The sequence below is a fragment of the Lutra lutra genome, chromosome 11, assembly GCF_902655055.1.
Source record: "Lutra lutra chromosome 11, mLutLut1.2, whole genome shotgun sequence".
Classification (NCBI taxonomy): Eukaryota; Metazoa; Chordata; class Mammalia; order Carnivora; family Mustelidae; genus Lutra; species Lutra lutra.
Genome location: NC_062288.1, coordinates 73,275,152 through 73,292,833, shown reverse-complemented (window position 1 = coordinate 73,292,833; position 17,682 = coordinate 73,275,152). Strand labels below are relative to the sequence as shown.

The 17,682-nt window shown below is 34.5% G+C and overlaps 1 protein-coding gene across 16 annotated transcripts in view; it reads right to left on the bottom strand.

The window, feature by feature from the left end:
- The window catches only part of FOXP2 (forkhead box P2), a 572,585-nt gene that overhangs the window by 175,114 nt on the left and 379,789 nt on the right, over nucleotides 1–17,682 (bottom strand). The gene's annotated exons all lie outside the window — the stretch shown is intronic.

Below are 17,682 nucleotides of genomic sequence, written 5' to 3'. Positions count from 1 at the left end.
GGCTCAACGGGGAGCCTGATGCGAGGCTCTATCCTAGGACTCTGAAATCATGACCTGAGCTGAAATCAAGAGTCTGACGCTCAACCAGCTGAGCTACCCAGGTGCCCCATACTGGAACGTTTTAAATGTCAAAGTTTAAAGTGGGACACAGCAACATAAATCTCACTTCCTACAAGCCATGAAGATGACGTGGACAAAAATGAGAAGTGAGCTTCTCTTCCTCTGCTCATCTTTCAGATGTCAGTGTTTTCCAGTTCTCATCCATCTTTCTTTTTCTTACCACTCTATCCACTGGCTACTATTCCTCAGCCTTCTTTGCATGCCTTGTTTGTCCTAAAAATCTCAAGGTCTTTAAGTCTGTGGATGTCCTCTCTTCTTCCCTTCCCTTTGATTCCCACTGGTCTCTTCTCTCATTCATTAGGAGCCCTTACTCAGATTCAAGATTCTAAATACCATTGATATGCTGAGAACTCATAGATATGTATCTCCAGTCCCTGTGTCTTCCTTGAACTCAAAGTGCATGTCTATTTGCCATGATCATAATATTAGCTTCTGAAATAAGCATGTGAAGTTCAACAATTCATCAATTGTTACATACATTAACAAGTATCCCCCCCAAAAAAGTACCCCAAAACAAAAACCAAATCAAAGCCAAATAAATCCAACCAACCCAACCAACTCGTGTTCTTTTTCTCAATCCAACAATTTGGAGAAATCCTAAATATTGCCATCATCCTTAATTCTTCTTTATCATCCCCCACATATCATCTTAATTCTTCTTTATCATCCCCCACATCCCCCACAACCAGTATATTGCAAGCTCCCATCATTTCTTTCCCACTCTATGTGGTTCTTCTGTTTTCTCTTTTCTACCCCCTTCCATACACTTTGTGCACAGCAGCCAAGGCTGTTTTTCTAGCCTTATAAAATTAGAACTTGATTATGTCATTCTCTACCAAAAAGCTCTTTAATGGCTCACATTTCTAAAACACGATTACAGGGTTAAAAGTGGGGATGGGGTGGGGTCTCCCTACATTGCTTTCCTTGAGACTGCTTGGGTCCTAGAAGCCTTTCTTTCTGCATAGATAAGCGGTGTGACAACTAATCCAAAGCATTTAAAGGCTGCATACTCTTGTATGGTTAAACTATAAGTTAGAACATAAGTTCTATGAGCTCACTGTACCTCACAGTTAGGTGCTAACGAAGAGTGGCTAAATGAAAGGCTGACTCTACTCTTTTGAACTAGATGATCCCTCTGCCAGGAAAATCACTATTTCTTCTTGCCCTTCCTTCCTTCTGCAGATTTGTCAAACCCCTACTCAACATTCAGGATGAAGTTTAAATCTCACCTTCTTTGCGAAGTTTTCTGACCTTGCCAAGAGGTTGTTCTGTCTTATTATTTCAAAGTCCATCCACTATCTATCATATCTTAAACAGCACTTTAATTACTTAATAAAAAATGTCCTTTCTTTTTAATTAATTATTTAACAAAATATGTGTTTGTGTGTTCCCAAGGGTGAGAAATATGTCCTATTTAATCTTTAAAAAATAATTCTAACATTTTATTTATAATAGTTCCTGGCATATAGCAGGTACTTACTGTTTTGTTAAATGAATACTAAATGTTAACCTTTGCACTTAGGAGAAATGAATTAAGTTAAATCCATTTCTGGGACAGAGCCATCTAGTTGTGTACTTGATATACATTGCCTTCTACTTCCTTACTAACAGAAACATGATTTGATTAGAGAAGGAAATGTGTCCTGGTGAAAACCAGATTACTCTGTCTCCTGTAAAATTAGGGACTGCTATGGGACATAGTTCTAGTAGAGAAGACATTAGCAAAAGTCTGCAATAAACACAAGATATTTTATTTTGCAATAAATACAAAAATTTTAGTTGCAATAAACACAAAATATTTTATGTACTATTTGATATTTAACTGGCATGGAAATATATGACAGGCCTGTCAATATTTCTCCAACCTTTCCCTTTGTCCATTATAGACATAACTCATCCAAGTGGCCGCTAAAGTGAGATGAACCTTAAGATCCTTATGAACAGAAAATTAATTGTAAGTGCATATCTGCAGGTGCATATAAGATAATATCTATTGTCTTCTATGCCAGAGTAAAACTGGGAGAAATGGAGACCCCCCCAAAAAAGTTCCAACAGGTTGGTAAAAAGCTTTTTGGTTTGGTTTTGGAACCACTTAGCACAGAAATTTTTGTTGTGTTTTGAGAGCAATTATTCTAACTTCATCTATTCTTGAATCTCCAAATACTGCTAAAATAATTTATAAAAACCAATGCATAAATATGTATATAAATTAAACCTCTCTGCATTAAAATAATTGAAAGGAATGAGTGCAAAGAATCACAGAAAATAATGAAAAGCCTGACATTTTAAAGGTAATTCTGTTTCATTAATTTCAAGCACATATTGCAACTTGAGCACTTAAGCTAAGTGTTGCCAAGTAGAAATCCTGCTGACCTGCCTTAATTAACAGAAAAGAATAATTTGTAATTAGCACATTATTTCTATGAGAATGAGTGCTCCTACATGAGTTTAAGTGTTTGAAAACAATTTGATTCCTTCCCCCCTATAATCTTGATATAATGAGTAACTTGTTTAATTAATCTAACATTTATTATATAAATTAGTGAGATGTTATTTCAAAAAATGAGAAAGAAAACAAAGGAGGATAGAGAAAGAGCTGTGTTTGAGGACATGTGGGTATGGAAACCTAAGGGCATGTTCTGAATTGATAAGCAACCAACTAATAGTTAAAATAGTTTATAATTAAAAGCAGTCAAATTAACTGTCTTGTCTAGAGATGTACTTTGAGTTCAGGTTGTTCTCATGACAAAAAACTCTGATGTCAAAGCTGGGTGAGGTCCTAAAGGGTTTTTTTTTTTTTTTAAATCCAATATCAAATGCTTTTAAACAGGTCATTTAATCTCTGTCTACCTGATAGGGAAAAGAGGGGGTCACAAAGAGGTTATGATTATGTCCACATGATTTCAAACATCTGGATGAAACCTGAAAAATGTATCCATATATTGTATATATGGAAAACATCTGTCTATTTGCATAATTTGTTTCGCTTTCACCCAGATGCTTAGCACGTTGACACAACCTTCTTCTCCGTGACTCTTTTTCTCTTTTGGGTGCATAGTGATGCAGCCTCTTCTCAAATATTTTCATAGATTAAACCCTAAGTACGAAAGATGAAATGTGTTACAAACATTTCATATAACTTCTGTGGATTCTGCTTTTAAAAGTGAGTGGGGTATAGAGGAACTATTTATAAAATTGACGTAGAGGGACAGAAATAACTTGTTATCGGCTTGTTGTGGTATGCCAAGCTTTCACTTTACAAATGCTGCTGAGGGGATAATCTGCATGAATATAGGTGAAAAGGCAGATAATATCATCATGGTTCAACATTCTTTTGAGAAATTTAAATGAAAGAAACTGACAATATTGTCAAGGTAAGTAGGACAAATAGAGAGAAAGAAGTAATTAAAGATTCTGAATAATTGCTTAAAATAATCAATATAATACTAATGTAGAGTATAGATTATGAAATTAAGAAAAGTAAATTGGAAAAATATAGAAATTGAATTGACTTTACAGATTACAGTAAGAAATGAACTCGGTGGCTTTTAAATCAACCTACTGAACAGAAAATTATCAAAATATACACTTGTAAGAACTACATTAACACTTTCAAAATCCTTTCCCAACATTTTATTTTCATGTACTCCCTAGCCATTACATTTGGGACTTGGATTTCTATAAGTTGTATTGAATCTAAATTTGTCTTTATCCTTGGTTAGGGATAGACATATGGTCTTTTTTTAATGGATACCATTATTCATGTCCACAAATCCATAAAAATATATTTTATTTGTATTTGCCCACCAGACAGAGAAGTGGCCATATTTTATCAAGGAACAAACAGGGAGCAGAAAAGAGCAAAGTCATTTCTTTTTTTTTTTTTTCAAAGATTTTATTTATTTATTTGACAGACAGAGATCACAAGTAGGCAGAGAGGCAGGCAGAGAAAGAGAGAGGAGGAAGCAGGCTCCCTGTGGAGCAGAGAGCCCGATGTGGGGCTCGATCCCAGGACCCTAGGATCATGACCTGAGCTGAAGGCAGAGGCTTTAACCCACTGAGCCACCCAGGTGCCCCAGCAAAGTCATTTCTTAATGAAGCTCAGCCAGGAGAATAAAATAATGTTAAAGCTTATACTGAAGCCAGATTGGAGAAACAAGTAAACAAATTTCTTCAGTGAATTAATTAATGTACTTTAGTACATTAAAGGTGAATTAATTTAATGTACTTTAACTTAAAAGAAAGACAAAATTCAGACAAAATAAATTATATTAAAATTCACACTAAATATAAGATCAGATATAATAAAAGTATCCTTGACATTGACAGGGACTAATGTCCAAAAATAGGCTATTTTTAACACTTTTACATCTAGGTATGTTACAAAAAAAGGTCACGTCCATACCCCAAAATCAGGATCATTGATCTTAGCCTCGTATCATTAGTGTGGTTTATCCACTGTAATCCTTAGAGAGGACTGGTCTACTCTGAATATTTGGGTTTGCACAAATTTTCAATGACAGTAAAATGAACATAAAAGAAAACATTTCAGGGGCGCCTGGGTGGCTCAGTGGGTTAAGCCTCTGCCTTCAGCTCAGGTCATGATCTCAGGGTCCTGGGATCGAGCCCCACATCGGGCTCTCTGCTCAGCGGTGGGGAGCCTGCTTCCTCCTCTCTCTCTGCCTGCCTCTCTGCCTACTTGTGATCTCTGTCTGTCAAATAAATAAAATCTTAAAAAAAAAAAGAAAACATTTCAGATACATAGATGCTTCTGAGTTAACTTACTTTAGAAAAAATTAAATGAACGTGCTATTTTGTCATGTCAAATTTGCTGCCACTTGAACATTTACACTTAAAAAAAATACTGACCGAAAAATGCGTAAAATTAACAGACTGACTCGGGATATATTTTGCTTTGAGTAGAAACTGATCCAATAAACTTCACAGGAAGAATAAAGTAAAGTAAAACCAAAAAAGCACAATGGTCTTTCTGTGTGCTACTTTCGCCTGTGCCATGCCTGAGCAGAGGAAAAGAGTTTCACTCCTGTTGTTTATTGATTTTCTAGATTAAGAATCCCAGTGAGAGAATTGTAACAGACAACCATAAAATTATTTTTGGTGTGCTTATTTGCCTTTCCCTTGCATCTATTTGGCCTGTGCCTGTAGACAATTATGCGTTCTAGCCTAGACTCAGGTGCTAATAATGAAGGACAAATAGAATCATATGTGTAAACTTCCCCTTCTGATGAAAATTTATATTAACTTTCTGCCACTGTAAACAGAACTGCATAGCTCAGCGTCCCTGATGAATTGGTGATGAATTCAGTCATTTATATCCCAGGAATCTGTGCATTTATGGGAAAAGATGAAAACCGTCTGTATTGTGTAACCTTGCACTTTTTGAGTAAGAAAAAGAAAACACCAGCCTGTTTAGTTCATCACTTAAAGTGTGTAAATTTCAGCTCAAATACCAGATTTCTGCATGACTCTGTCAGTCTCCACTTTGGGGATCTGTGCCAATATAAACAAGCCAAACAGTGAAGAGTGCCATGTTATCGCTACAACTGTGAACTTATACACTTTCAGCCTTCCATAAAAATTGTTATGAATATCTTTACAATACAACAGAATCTTTGTTATATACTGAAGCTGGACAGTTTGACAGTTTGGCAGCTCTGTTGGAGAACAAAGTAATTTGGGATAGATAAGAACCTAGCCAGTCTTTTTTTGACTAAAACATTCCATCCTATTTTAAAAGCTGTACTTCTGAAGCACTGTCAGCTTTCTTTTTTAAGCAAACTTTTCGAAGATAAGCTAGATTAGTAAATACAAAAATAAAGAATATTGATTAAAGAGCAGTCTTTCTTTAAACATAAGGCTTAATATGTAGCACAAATATACCTCATGTATATTTTATGATTAAAAATCATGATATTCACATAAAGAGGTTTTTTTTTTTAAGTATTTTTGGTTTTGTCTTCTTAATACATTTAGGTAATGTAGTTTTAAAGTCCCAATTTAGAAGTATACTGATGGCCTGGAAAATAAAATAAAACCAAACAAAAACCCCAAGTTAAGGCACAGATTTTTTTTTTCCCAAAGAGTCCATTAGACATGGGGGAAATCCATGTTAAAGACAAGAAATGGCTATTAACTTGTGTCTATATGGAGATTTCTTTCATTCTAAGACTGTTAGATAAATGTGTATTATGATATCAATTAAGATATTTCCTCAAAATCTTGCCATATCCATATATTTCAAGAAACTTAAAAGGTCAATTTAAAAAATGACTATAAAAAATGATTATAAATTTCACTGTTTCAACCGCACAAGAAAAGCAGAAATTGTTTATTACTACAATATTGGAAAATATAGCTGAGATAAAGCACCTTTTATTTTTACTTTAAATAAAACTGGATATATAATTTGTATTTGAAAAGAAAATGCCTGGTTGTAAGATTGCACACCTTTTCACGATACACTTTATCTCAAAGTTGTCTGTGGCTGTTCCTATCACTCTGTGTGCATGACCTTTCAGTAAGCTGAAGAAGATACAGTTATCTTCTTTTCTGACATGCAACATCTATCAATCAACATGTTTTCATGTAATTTATTCAAGGCAAATAGCAGCTCCTAAGGCTAGTGAACCGCGGCACTATCCCAGTGATTTTGATTAAGAAATGATGTGCACAGCTTAGGTGAGAAATGGAAAACGCAGAGAAGTATTGATAAAGATGTACCAAAAACAATAAAATGGAACCAAAGGACAAAATGAATATTTGAAAAAATATATAGCCTCAGCAAAACTAATCTAGATAACTTTGCTCAAAATCTACTCTAATAAATTGGGGGGGGGGTGTCTAATTTGATGAACTTCCAATGAAACTGATTTGGTTTACCTTTAGTGTCTGAGGCAACGCATCTGTAGTTTTGGTGGGTTAATCCAGATTTTTTTCATTGAATCAAGAATGTAAATTAAGACAAAATGATTCTTTTTCAATTTCATGCTGAAGTAGCTCAAGTTAGTGAATGTAATTTCTCCTAACAAGAAAAATTTATCACTGTACAGCTCACTCAGTTACCTCTGCAGTGAGTTGCGATATGCATTTATGGAACTGAATGGCTAAAAAGATTGATAAATGTGGTAAAAGAACGGGCTGTACTTCCAGAAAAGATAGGCACAATTAAATGACTTCTAACAATTCCACATCTTTATTCCTGCTTACAGCATCCCTTCCGTAATTGCACTATCACACATTATAATTAATTTTGATGTGAAGAGGTGCTTTTTTATTTGTCTTCCTTAGGGTAGCAAAAATTCTACCACAAGTGTATAAAGCCTTGTGTTCCAGTCCTGGTTCTATTACTAAATAGTTGCACTACTTTGGGCAAATAGCTTTTGAGTCCTTAACTTCTTTACCTCATCTCTCAAATCTCTCTACCTTCAAGGTTCTAATATAAAGAACATGTAACATAAATGGATATTTGACAAATACGCATATGCATATATACATATATGTCCATGCATATATACATAAATACATGTATGTATTCATAAATACACCTATTCTATTTGGAGAAGAAATGTATAATTTTAAATTGTGGTAAAGGTTTTGGGTCTCATAATACAATAGAAAGTACTTATACATCTAAGTTAAGTGAGTCAAATTCTCACCTTCTACCATTAGCTAGAATTGACCATCGGGAAATCCCTGAACTACTCAAAGCTTCAGTTTCTTATTTTGACTAGAGCATCTCTACCAACTCTATACATTCTTGATTCCACTCTCTTCATTAATAATTGTGGAGATCCTTTTTGAACACTTCTAGCTTTTGGTAAAATCTTGTACAGTTCAGCAGTATCTATGTGCACATAATTTTTAATATTATCCGTTAATTATTTTAACAATCTTTCAGCTTGTCAAAAGGGATTTAGCTATTACATCGCATAAAACAAGAAGGTAAGTTGAAAGCTAAAAAAAAAAAAAAAAAAAAAAAAAAAAAAGACAAGAGAAAAAATGTAAGACCAAACAGGCACATCATTAAGTGTGTGATATATTTGCTAGAGGTCAGCCACAGATTTAATGCTAAGATTTCTAAAGCTCATATGAAGACAGCACCATAATCAAATTACAAGGTTCATTGTGTAAGATGAAAGGAAATCAGCTGCTCATAATCACAACTGTTCCTAACAGTAAAATTTGAGTTCTATTTTTTTCCCCATGGGATCTTAGGTAGCAAACACTGGAGAAGGTACTGAACAACATCCCCTACAACACTCCTAGATTATGTAAAATAGCAAATTGGAATTGTTTAAATTATAATGTCCCTAAAAAATTATAATGTTCCGAGAGAGGGGTGGGGTTATGGACATTGGGGAGGGTATGTGCTATGGTGAGTGCTGTGAAGTGTGTAAACCTGGCAATTCACATACCTGTACCCTGGGGATAAAAATACATTATATGTTTATTTAAAAAAATACTAATAAATTTTAAAAAATTAAAAAAAACAAAAAAATTATAATGTTCCTCAATATAAGCTGCTGGTATTAAGTCATTTTATAAGGAGATGATATGATGGTGGTATAGCTATGAGGCTAACAGCAAGTCTGCTTCATCAGGTTAGCTTTTAGAGGCTTTAAAGGAATGGACGGAGTGTGTATCCTGCATGCAATTCTCCACAATTACATTCAAACAAGCTTTTGATAGATACTGAACTGGATCTTATGACTTTTCCTAAGTATTAGGAGTAGATTTCTTTTGGGCCTGTGGTTCTCAAACTTGAGCCTGCATCAGAATTATCTGTAGAGTAATTGCTGAGCTCTGCCTCCAGAGTTTTTGATTCAGTAGGGTCTCAGGAGGGTCATGGGAATTTGCAGATGATATAAATCCCCAGGTCACGCTGTTCCAGGTGGTCTAGAATTCACCCTTTGAGAGAACTGTTCTTCTGGGTCATCAGATAAGTCTAGATCCATGGACTTTAACAACCTGAGTATAAGAGACAAAATCTTCCTGAGGAAAGAGAGATGCCCAACAAGGACAGTGAAAATGAAACAAAGCCACCTATCCAAGATAAGATCATCCTGACATGTGCTCCAGGATAAATCATTTGCCAAGTACACCTATAAAATTAAATGAGATGATGCTGAAAAACTTGTATTTTCTAACTTGTTATAAATGTAGAATATTTACTAAAATGTGTCCTTTGGTATAAGAATAACTTATTTCTGATATTACTTAGATCGCTATCTATCAAGATCACTTCTGGCTTATGATAATTAGTACCATGCCATGTCATATAAATAGGCTGTTAATATTCAGCTCCTACTTACTGATCTTGTATGTTCCTTTAGAGTTAGTAATTTTCCACCACTATTTTCCACTGCTTATACTGCACTTAACCAGACTATACTGTAGTTGCTTTTTCCATATATATTTAACTTATTATACTTTTACCTTCAGGAGCAAGGATTACATATAGTTTTTTGTGACTACAGTGCCTAGAACTGGTAGCCAATAAATATTTATTGAAATGACTCAAACAAGAGGAACAAATGTTTTTTGAATGGATTAAGTCCAAACCATCGTGGAGTTCATCTAAGGATAGAAACCAAATGTGGTAAATGATACCTCTGCACTTCTTGATGACTATTTTAAAATTTATAAACATAAGTTATATTTGCAACCTTCTTCCCCATTAGTAAAGGCAAAGCTAAGTGGAGCCAAATTCAGGAAAGAAGACCTCTATAATAATTAAACTATGGATTCCGTGAGGCAGTAATTAATATTTATAGTCAATAATTCTATAAAGTAAGCCATCTCAACAGGTCTTGCACTGATAACAGCAGATGTTATAGGGAGTATAGTCCTGGACTTGAAGACATGCAGACCAAGGTCAAGTCAATCTGTAGTCATCCAATCTCTGTGGGCCTTTATTGTACAGTGTTGAACTTTTAAAATCTCAATTTCATTATCTATAAGTGGAAATAATAATATTGTGTCCTCATCTTATTTCAAAGGGTCTTTCTGAAAATAATATGAGATGATGAACATAAATGTCATTTGAACACTATAAAATTGCTCTATTATTTTTAGAGAATAACACAATTCAAAGCACGTGGTCTTGAGTAAAATATATTCACTTCTCTTTGTCACTACTAGCTAACCATCTAACTGTAACTTAAAAAAAAAGCACTGCTGTGTATTTTCTTAAATAAAAGTAATTATTCTGAAATAAAAAAATAACTTGTTCTAGTCTCATAATAAAAGGTAAACACAGAAGGAAAAATGAAAGCTCTTACTGAGTACACAAATAATTTAGCAACACAAGTTCTGCTACTATGCCACTAGCAATATTCTGCTACTATGAGGATCTAACTATTCTATTTTACATCATTGTCAACAGATATTTCTTTCATACATTCTGAAGTTTACTTGTCATCTTTGAACTCTTAGTCTGGGTAAACCAGTTACTTTCTTTGCTCCATCAGATTCTCCTAGATTATAAGCTTCTTGAAGTTGATATTATTATATTATTTTACACAACTTTTTATCAACCATGGTACATTCATGTGTAAACATGAGTGTAATTAAAAAATCAAATAAACAAATATTTAATAATGCTACCAAGCTAGACTGGATATTACTGGATGTTGAAAGAGTTTGAAACATAGTTTGAATTCTTCAGGAAATTTAAATTTTAGGTTGCTTAATTATATGCATACCCAAAGAGTTAAATGGCAATATTATATATACATTACAGTTCAAGAAGCAGGGGTATGGATTTCAGATGATTTAATGATATATTTCTTCCAGCTTTATTAACTTCAGGTGCTCCAATGAGCATTCAATGTATTTTCTAAACCTGTCGATAGGAACCAGTTTAATGTATGATAAATTATATACTTCCTTGCATACTAAACCATAATTCTTTTTTTATAACTTAGTTTTTAAAAAAAAAAGATCTTATTTATTTAATTGAGAGAGAGAGAGCATAAGATGGGGGAGGGTCAGAGGGAGAAGCAGGGATCCGGATGCAGAACTTGATCCCAGGACTCCAGGATCATGACCTGAGCCGAAGGAAGTTGCTTAACCAAGTAAGTCACCCAGGTTCCCTAAAACTTAATTCTATACTTCTAAATTTACTAGTCATTTCTGACCATTTAGAAAAATCAGTTTGTAGAAGCAAAGTTTCTAAAACATGAACTATTTTTGTCTCTCTTTTTGCTATTCTTACCTTTAAATATGTTAGCCTCTGCTAATGAGATAGAAATGACAGTACAGTCAATGTGAATATAATGCATTGTACTAGCACATTATATTTCTACTTTGAGACATTCACCCTTAAAAGTCTAACTTAATTATATTTTAATTTTTTGGTGTGTAATTTCTTAAAAATTAGACATCAATTGAGGCATGTATAATTGATAGTCTCTCTCACAGCAGAATGAAGCTTAGTATTATGTTAGTAGCACATGCGGCCATATTTATATTTCTTTGTAATAAACAAAGGTTAATATTTTTCCCTTTGTGACTATAAAATATCTTAATATAAATATTTAAATTTTTTAAAATAATAGTTATTGATAAGGGAGAATATCATACCACAGGGGGATGACCATAAGTAAATATATTTTTTTAAGATTTTATTTATTTATTTGACAGACAGAGATCACAAGTAGGCAGAGAGGCAGGCAGAGAGAGAGGAGAAGCAGGCTCCCTGCTGAGCAGAGAGCCTGATGCGGGGCTCGATCCCAGGACCCCAGGATCATGACCTGAGCTGAAGGCAGAGGCTTCAACCCACTGAGCCACCCAAGCGCTCCCGTAAGTAAATATTTTTTAAGTAAGTCAATAAATGCTATTTTATTTTGGAAAATTATTTCACCATTTTTCGTATCTCATCCAATGTACATAATTTTAAGCTAAAGAAAGTGTCCTGACAGAATAGCGTGAATGATTTAGTCTATACAAAGAGTTTCTAAACCAGATCCATAATGTTTAAACAGCTGAAAAAAAATATTCTGGCTAAAATTCCATTTATCAAAAAAACAAAAACTATTTACAATCTAATAAATACAGCACTTCTCCTCAAGCCCTAAATAACTGATTTCTCAATTAAGTGAAAGCAATCACTACCTAGAAAATAAGAATGTATCAAAATTGCTGAAAGTTTGTGCTTCTAGAAAGAAAATTTGTTGGTGGAGAAAAATGCAATTATAGCAGTTACATATTTTGAATTCTTTTTTTTAACTTATTCTATGGAAAAAAATGTTGCAAATAGCTCTCTAACAAAGTACAATATTTGGAATTCTATTGAAACTATTCAATATTAGTAGGAATGGTATTTTAATGAACAAAACGTATTTGGTATTTTTTGTAGGACCTTCTTGCAATGAGGTGTATCTTGGAACAACCTATGCTTTAAAGGGCTGCAGGAGATATCTGAGCCTTGGACTCACATTCTGACCTGGAAACCACCGTACATTGTAGTGCACGTCAAGTTTTAACTTTGATCAAGGATTTAGAAAAGCTCCAGGCTTATTAGGTTTTACAATTCATATATGTGATAATGGGCAAAATAAAAAATGAAAACTTTCATGCCCTCTTTGTAGGAGAGATGATGAAGACAGCTGTGGCTGATTGTGCCCATGATGGTACTTTCACAAAGAACTCCATGAGACAGTGAAATTTACTGCACTGGCATAAAACTGTGCCACCCGTCATTATTAGAATGAGAGAATGAACATTTCAAAAATGATAACAATAAAAACTACAGGATAAATAAAATTGATAGGGCCTTTGTTTTATGGCACAGGTAAAAGACAAGCCAAACACCATTTCAGACATTACTGTTTTAGAGGAACATGGAAGCATGCTGTCAAAATTTTACCAGTAAGTCGTTGCATATACATTTCAGTGGCATGAGTCTTTGTTGACCGTGAATAGCATATCAGTTTCAATTTTTAAAAATATTCTAGAATTTGCAATGCTATTAATTTCACATTAGTAAGGCTGACTAAGGAGCAAAGATGTCTTCCATTGCATTTTGCAATTTCTGATATTTGATAAAGGGCGAGTTTTTATTTTCATTTTCTTTCCAATAATTATTAGTGGTCTGTGAAAACCTTATCCAAAGTACTTTAGTTTTCAATGTATGTTCCATAGTTTTCTTAGATGCTGGCAAAGAAAAAAAAAAAAAGAAAGAAAGCTCACTGCAATAGTATCATAGTCTGACTTGAAGCATCTAAAATTGCGGTGGCACTGAGCTGCAACTTAGGGGTAATTTCAAGGCAATTTCTTTTCATATTATGTTATGAAGACTCTAATTATACAAATCTTTGATTTTTTTTAATGGAATGTTGCTTTATATTCCTTTGGGCAAAATGCCACTTAAATTTGACTTAAGTTACTGCAACCTCAAAATTATGTAAAAAATGCATGTATGTTGACATTTAAAAATTATAATAATAAAAATTTGCCTCCAATTCTCTAAAAACAATTATCTGTTATTTTAGAATTATGTTCATCCAAAAACCCCAGTTCTGCCACCATAGAAGGAACTGGTAACATCAGTAGAATTGTAGAACAAGTCTCTGAATCAAAGACAAATAATCTCTGATTCTATTGAATAATTTCTTCTCATGGTACCATCTCGCCAACAAAGTCAAGTTTGCGACTCCCATCACCTGACAGAAAAAAAGAAAGATAAAAAATGCCAAACTGCTCTACAGTCTCTCCACAGAAAGCAAAAAGTGGAGAGGCACAAATCTATTTTAAAGGTCACCTTCTGTTTGCATACAAGTTCTATGTTTCCTGTGGTAAATCCATTTTTCTTCTTTAACTCCCTACTCTGACTCTACCAGTGAGGAAGAGCAGGAAGCCACACAGTAGAAGGGTGGGAAAGACTGGATAAGGAAACTACGGAAACTACAGAGTTAAAGAGTCAAATAAATAAATAAGACAACTAGCCCCAGCTGACTCATATGCTTATGTAGTTAGACGTGAACAGATGATTTTTAAGCTATAATAAATACGTATTGTTTTATTTCCAATCAATTTTAAAGAAATGACCAGGATTGGGGCACCTGGGTGGCTCAGTCATTAAGCATCTGACTTCCATTCAAGTCAGGATCCCAGGGTTCTGGGATCTCTGCAGCCTGGCTCCCTGCTCAGCAGGGAACCTGCTTCTCCTTCTGCCTGCTTCTTCCCCTACTTGTGCTATCTCTCTCTGTCAAATAAATAAATAAAATCTTTTAAAAAAATTTAAAAAAAAAGAAATGGCCAGGATTATAGTCTGTTTTCTGAAAAACAACTTTAATAAATGGGCGTGGGTGTGGGTATGATCATCCCTTCATTATTCTGGGGGAAAAAAAAAGATGAGAAGTAATTCCTTTTACCATCCAAAATTTAATCTTTTTTTTTTTTTTAAAGATTTTATTTATTTATTTGACAGAGAGAAATCACAAGTAGGTAGAGAGGCAGGCAGAGAGAGAGGAGGGAGCAGGCTCCCCACTGAGCAGAAAGCCCGATGCGGGGCTCGAACCCAGGACCTGGGATCATGACCCGAGCCGAAGGCAGTGGCTTAACCCACTGAGCCACTCAGGCGCCCCCAAAATTTAATCTTAATTGAAAGAAGATACTCTTTAAAAATGTGGTGCTACAATAGCTATGCATGGCAGAGATATCTTTAAAACTTGAAAAGTTTTCAACGTCTAAAATCAAGATTGATTATCATTTAGAAAGTGCCTAAAATATCACTGACAAAATGATTTGAAACAGATACAGCATCTGTTTTTGCAGGTGGAGTAACCTAATAAAATCTTAGCACACAGTGGCTTTCATTCTTTATTTTTTTTCTACCAATCCTTCAAAAGTGTTCATATTTCATAGTATTGTTTTCTTAAGCCTCCAGGTTTGTGAGATCATTCACAGGAAATATATTGGGCCTTCTAGAAGCTATTTAGTAATATAATTTCAGAAGTTATAAAGTAGTTGTTAAAGAGTTTCAATGAACACAGAATATAATGCTAGGTAATTTAAGGAATGCTTGGTTTTTGAAATGCATCCTTTTAATGTCATTGAAAGTTAGACCATAAAAGACCTTAAATGTTAGTTCCCAAATTTATAATTTAATTAGTAAGTTGGTGAAGGGTTTAGTTTGATCACTTGTTTTTTTGTTTTTTGTTTTCAACTTTTTACCTAGCCATGACCGTTTTTCTCGCTGACAATTGTGGCTTGTCAAGAGAGGAAAACAGCCTGAAGATTAATGCTTTGAGTCAAGTTAAAAGGTAAAATTTGTGTGAGGTGTACACCTACTCCCAATCTTGTGGTCACACAATCTCTAAAAATAAGAGTTTTAAAAAGGTAAATTTGCACACGTGGAGAGATATTTTATTTTATATGTATTATTTTTTACTAGTTGAGCAGAACAGCAGAAAAGTAGCTTGTCTCAAGTGACAATATCACTTACCTCCCTCAACTGACACTTTCACCAAATATTAATTTACGTTTACACGGTTCGAAATATATTTTGATTATTGGCTCTGCATTGCAAACTCTTGAGTGTAGCAGCTGCAGCAGAAACTGCTATTGTTTCTATGGGCTATTGTTTCTATGGGCTAGTACTGAGCCCATTTTGTAGATGAGGAAAACTGAGTTTGGGGGACTTCAGTGTTAGGGGTAAGATTACAGGCTCTGATGTTATACCATCAGTGTTTCTATTACAGCCCTGCCACTTATTATTAGCTGTTGTGCGGCCTTGGGTAATTTATTTATGTCTGTACACATCATTATGTATTTCTATAAACAAAGAATTTAAACTTAATTTTCAGTGGTGTCAAATGTGTACAAACATTTACCCTGAAATGCTTCAAAAGTATGTGGATTACATGTTTGTTTGAATATTCATAAGTATATTTATATGTTCCTATCATTTAACTTTTAAAAACTATTTTTGCAAGTGTTTTAAAAAAAGATGAGTGTTTTTATTTTAGGAGAAATTTAAGGCTGATAAAACTCTATAGAACATGATACTTCTAAGACTCTATTCATACTGCATGTTCTTAGTATTTCAAATTCTACCACAGAAATTCTATAAAAGATAACAATATGAAGTTTTGTTTGTAATTATCCTAATTGAAAGTTGGATTAATATGTTATTTTGAACCATATGTAAGAATGCTGAGGTTTTTTTTAATATATGAATAACACAAATTTAAAACATATTTTAGAAAAATCCAATGTTGATCTTTTTTTTTTTTTAAGATTTTATTTATTTGGGCGCCTGGGTGGCTCAGTGGGTTAAGCCGCTGCCTTCGGCTCAGGTCGTGATCTCAGGGTCCTGGGATCGAGTCCCGCATCGGGCTCTCTGCTCAGCAGGGAGCCTGCTTCCCTTCCTCTCTCTCTGCCTGCCTCTCTGCCTACCTGTGATCTCTGTCTGTCAAATAAATAAATAAAATCTTAAAAAAAAAAAAAGATTTTATTTATTTATTTGACAGACAGAGATCACAGGTAGGCAGAGAGGCAGGCAGAGAGAGAGGAAGGGAAGCAGGCTTCCTGCTGAGCAGAGAGCCCGATGTGGGGCTCGATCCCAGGACCCGGGGATCATGACCTGCCGAAGGCAGAGGCTTTAACCCGCTGAGCCACCCAGGCGCCCCCAATGTTGATCTTTTAAAGAGGGCAACTGAAACTGAATTGTAAAGTATATTTGGTAAAGTAATGTCTTCATTTCAAGGTTTTTTAATTGGAAATTTGGGGCAGAACAAATATATTTTATAATGTTTTCAAAATTTGGAACTAATTATATTAATAATCTTAACACGATTCTCAACTGGGCATAAAATCATATTTTTTTAAAGTTTTTATTTAAATTCCACTTAGTTAACATTAGTATCGGATGTACAACATAGTGATTCCACACTTCCATACAGAAGCCAGTGCTCATCACAAGTGCTCTCCTTAATTCCCATCACTTATTTTACCCATCCCTCCAATCACCTCCCCTCTCATAACCATCAGTTTGTTCTCCATAGTTCAGCCTCTGTTTCTTTTTTTTTTTTTTTTTTTTTTTTTTTTTTAAGATTTTTTATTTATTTATTTGACAGAGAGAGATCACAAGTAGACGGAGAGGCAGGCAGAGAGAGATAGAGAGGGAAGCAGGCTTCTTGCTAAGCAGAGAGCCCGATGTGGGACTCGATCCCAGGACCCTGAGATCATGACCTGAGTTGAAGGCAGCGGCCCAACCCACCGAGCCACCCAGGCGCCCCCAGCCTCTGTTTCTTGATTTGCCCTTCTCTTTTTGTTCCCTTTGCTTATTTTTTTTGCTTCTTAAATTCCACATATGAGTGAAATCATATGGTATGTGTCTTTCTCTGACATATTTTGCTTAGCATAAAACTCTAGCTCTATCCACATCATTGCAAATGGCAAGATTTCATATTTATGGCTGAGTAACATTCCATTGTATATAAGCACCACTTCTTTATCCATTCATCAGATATTTGTGCTCTTTCCATAATTTGGCTAATGCCGAAAATGCTGCTATAAAGATTGGGGTCCATGTAT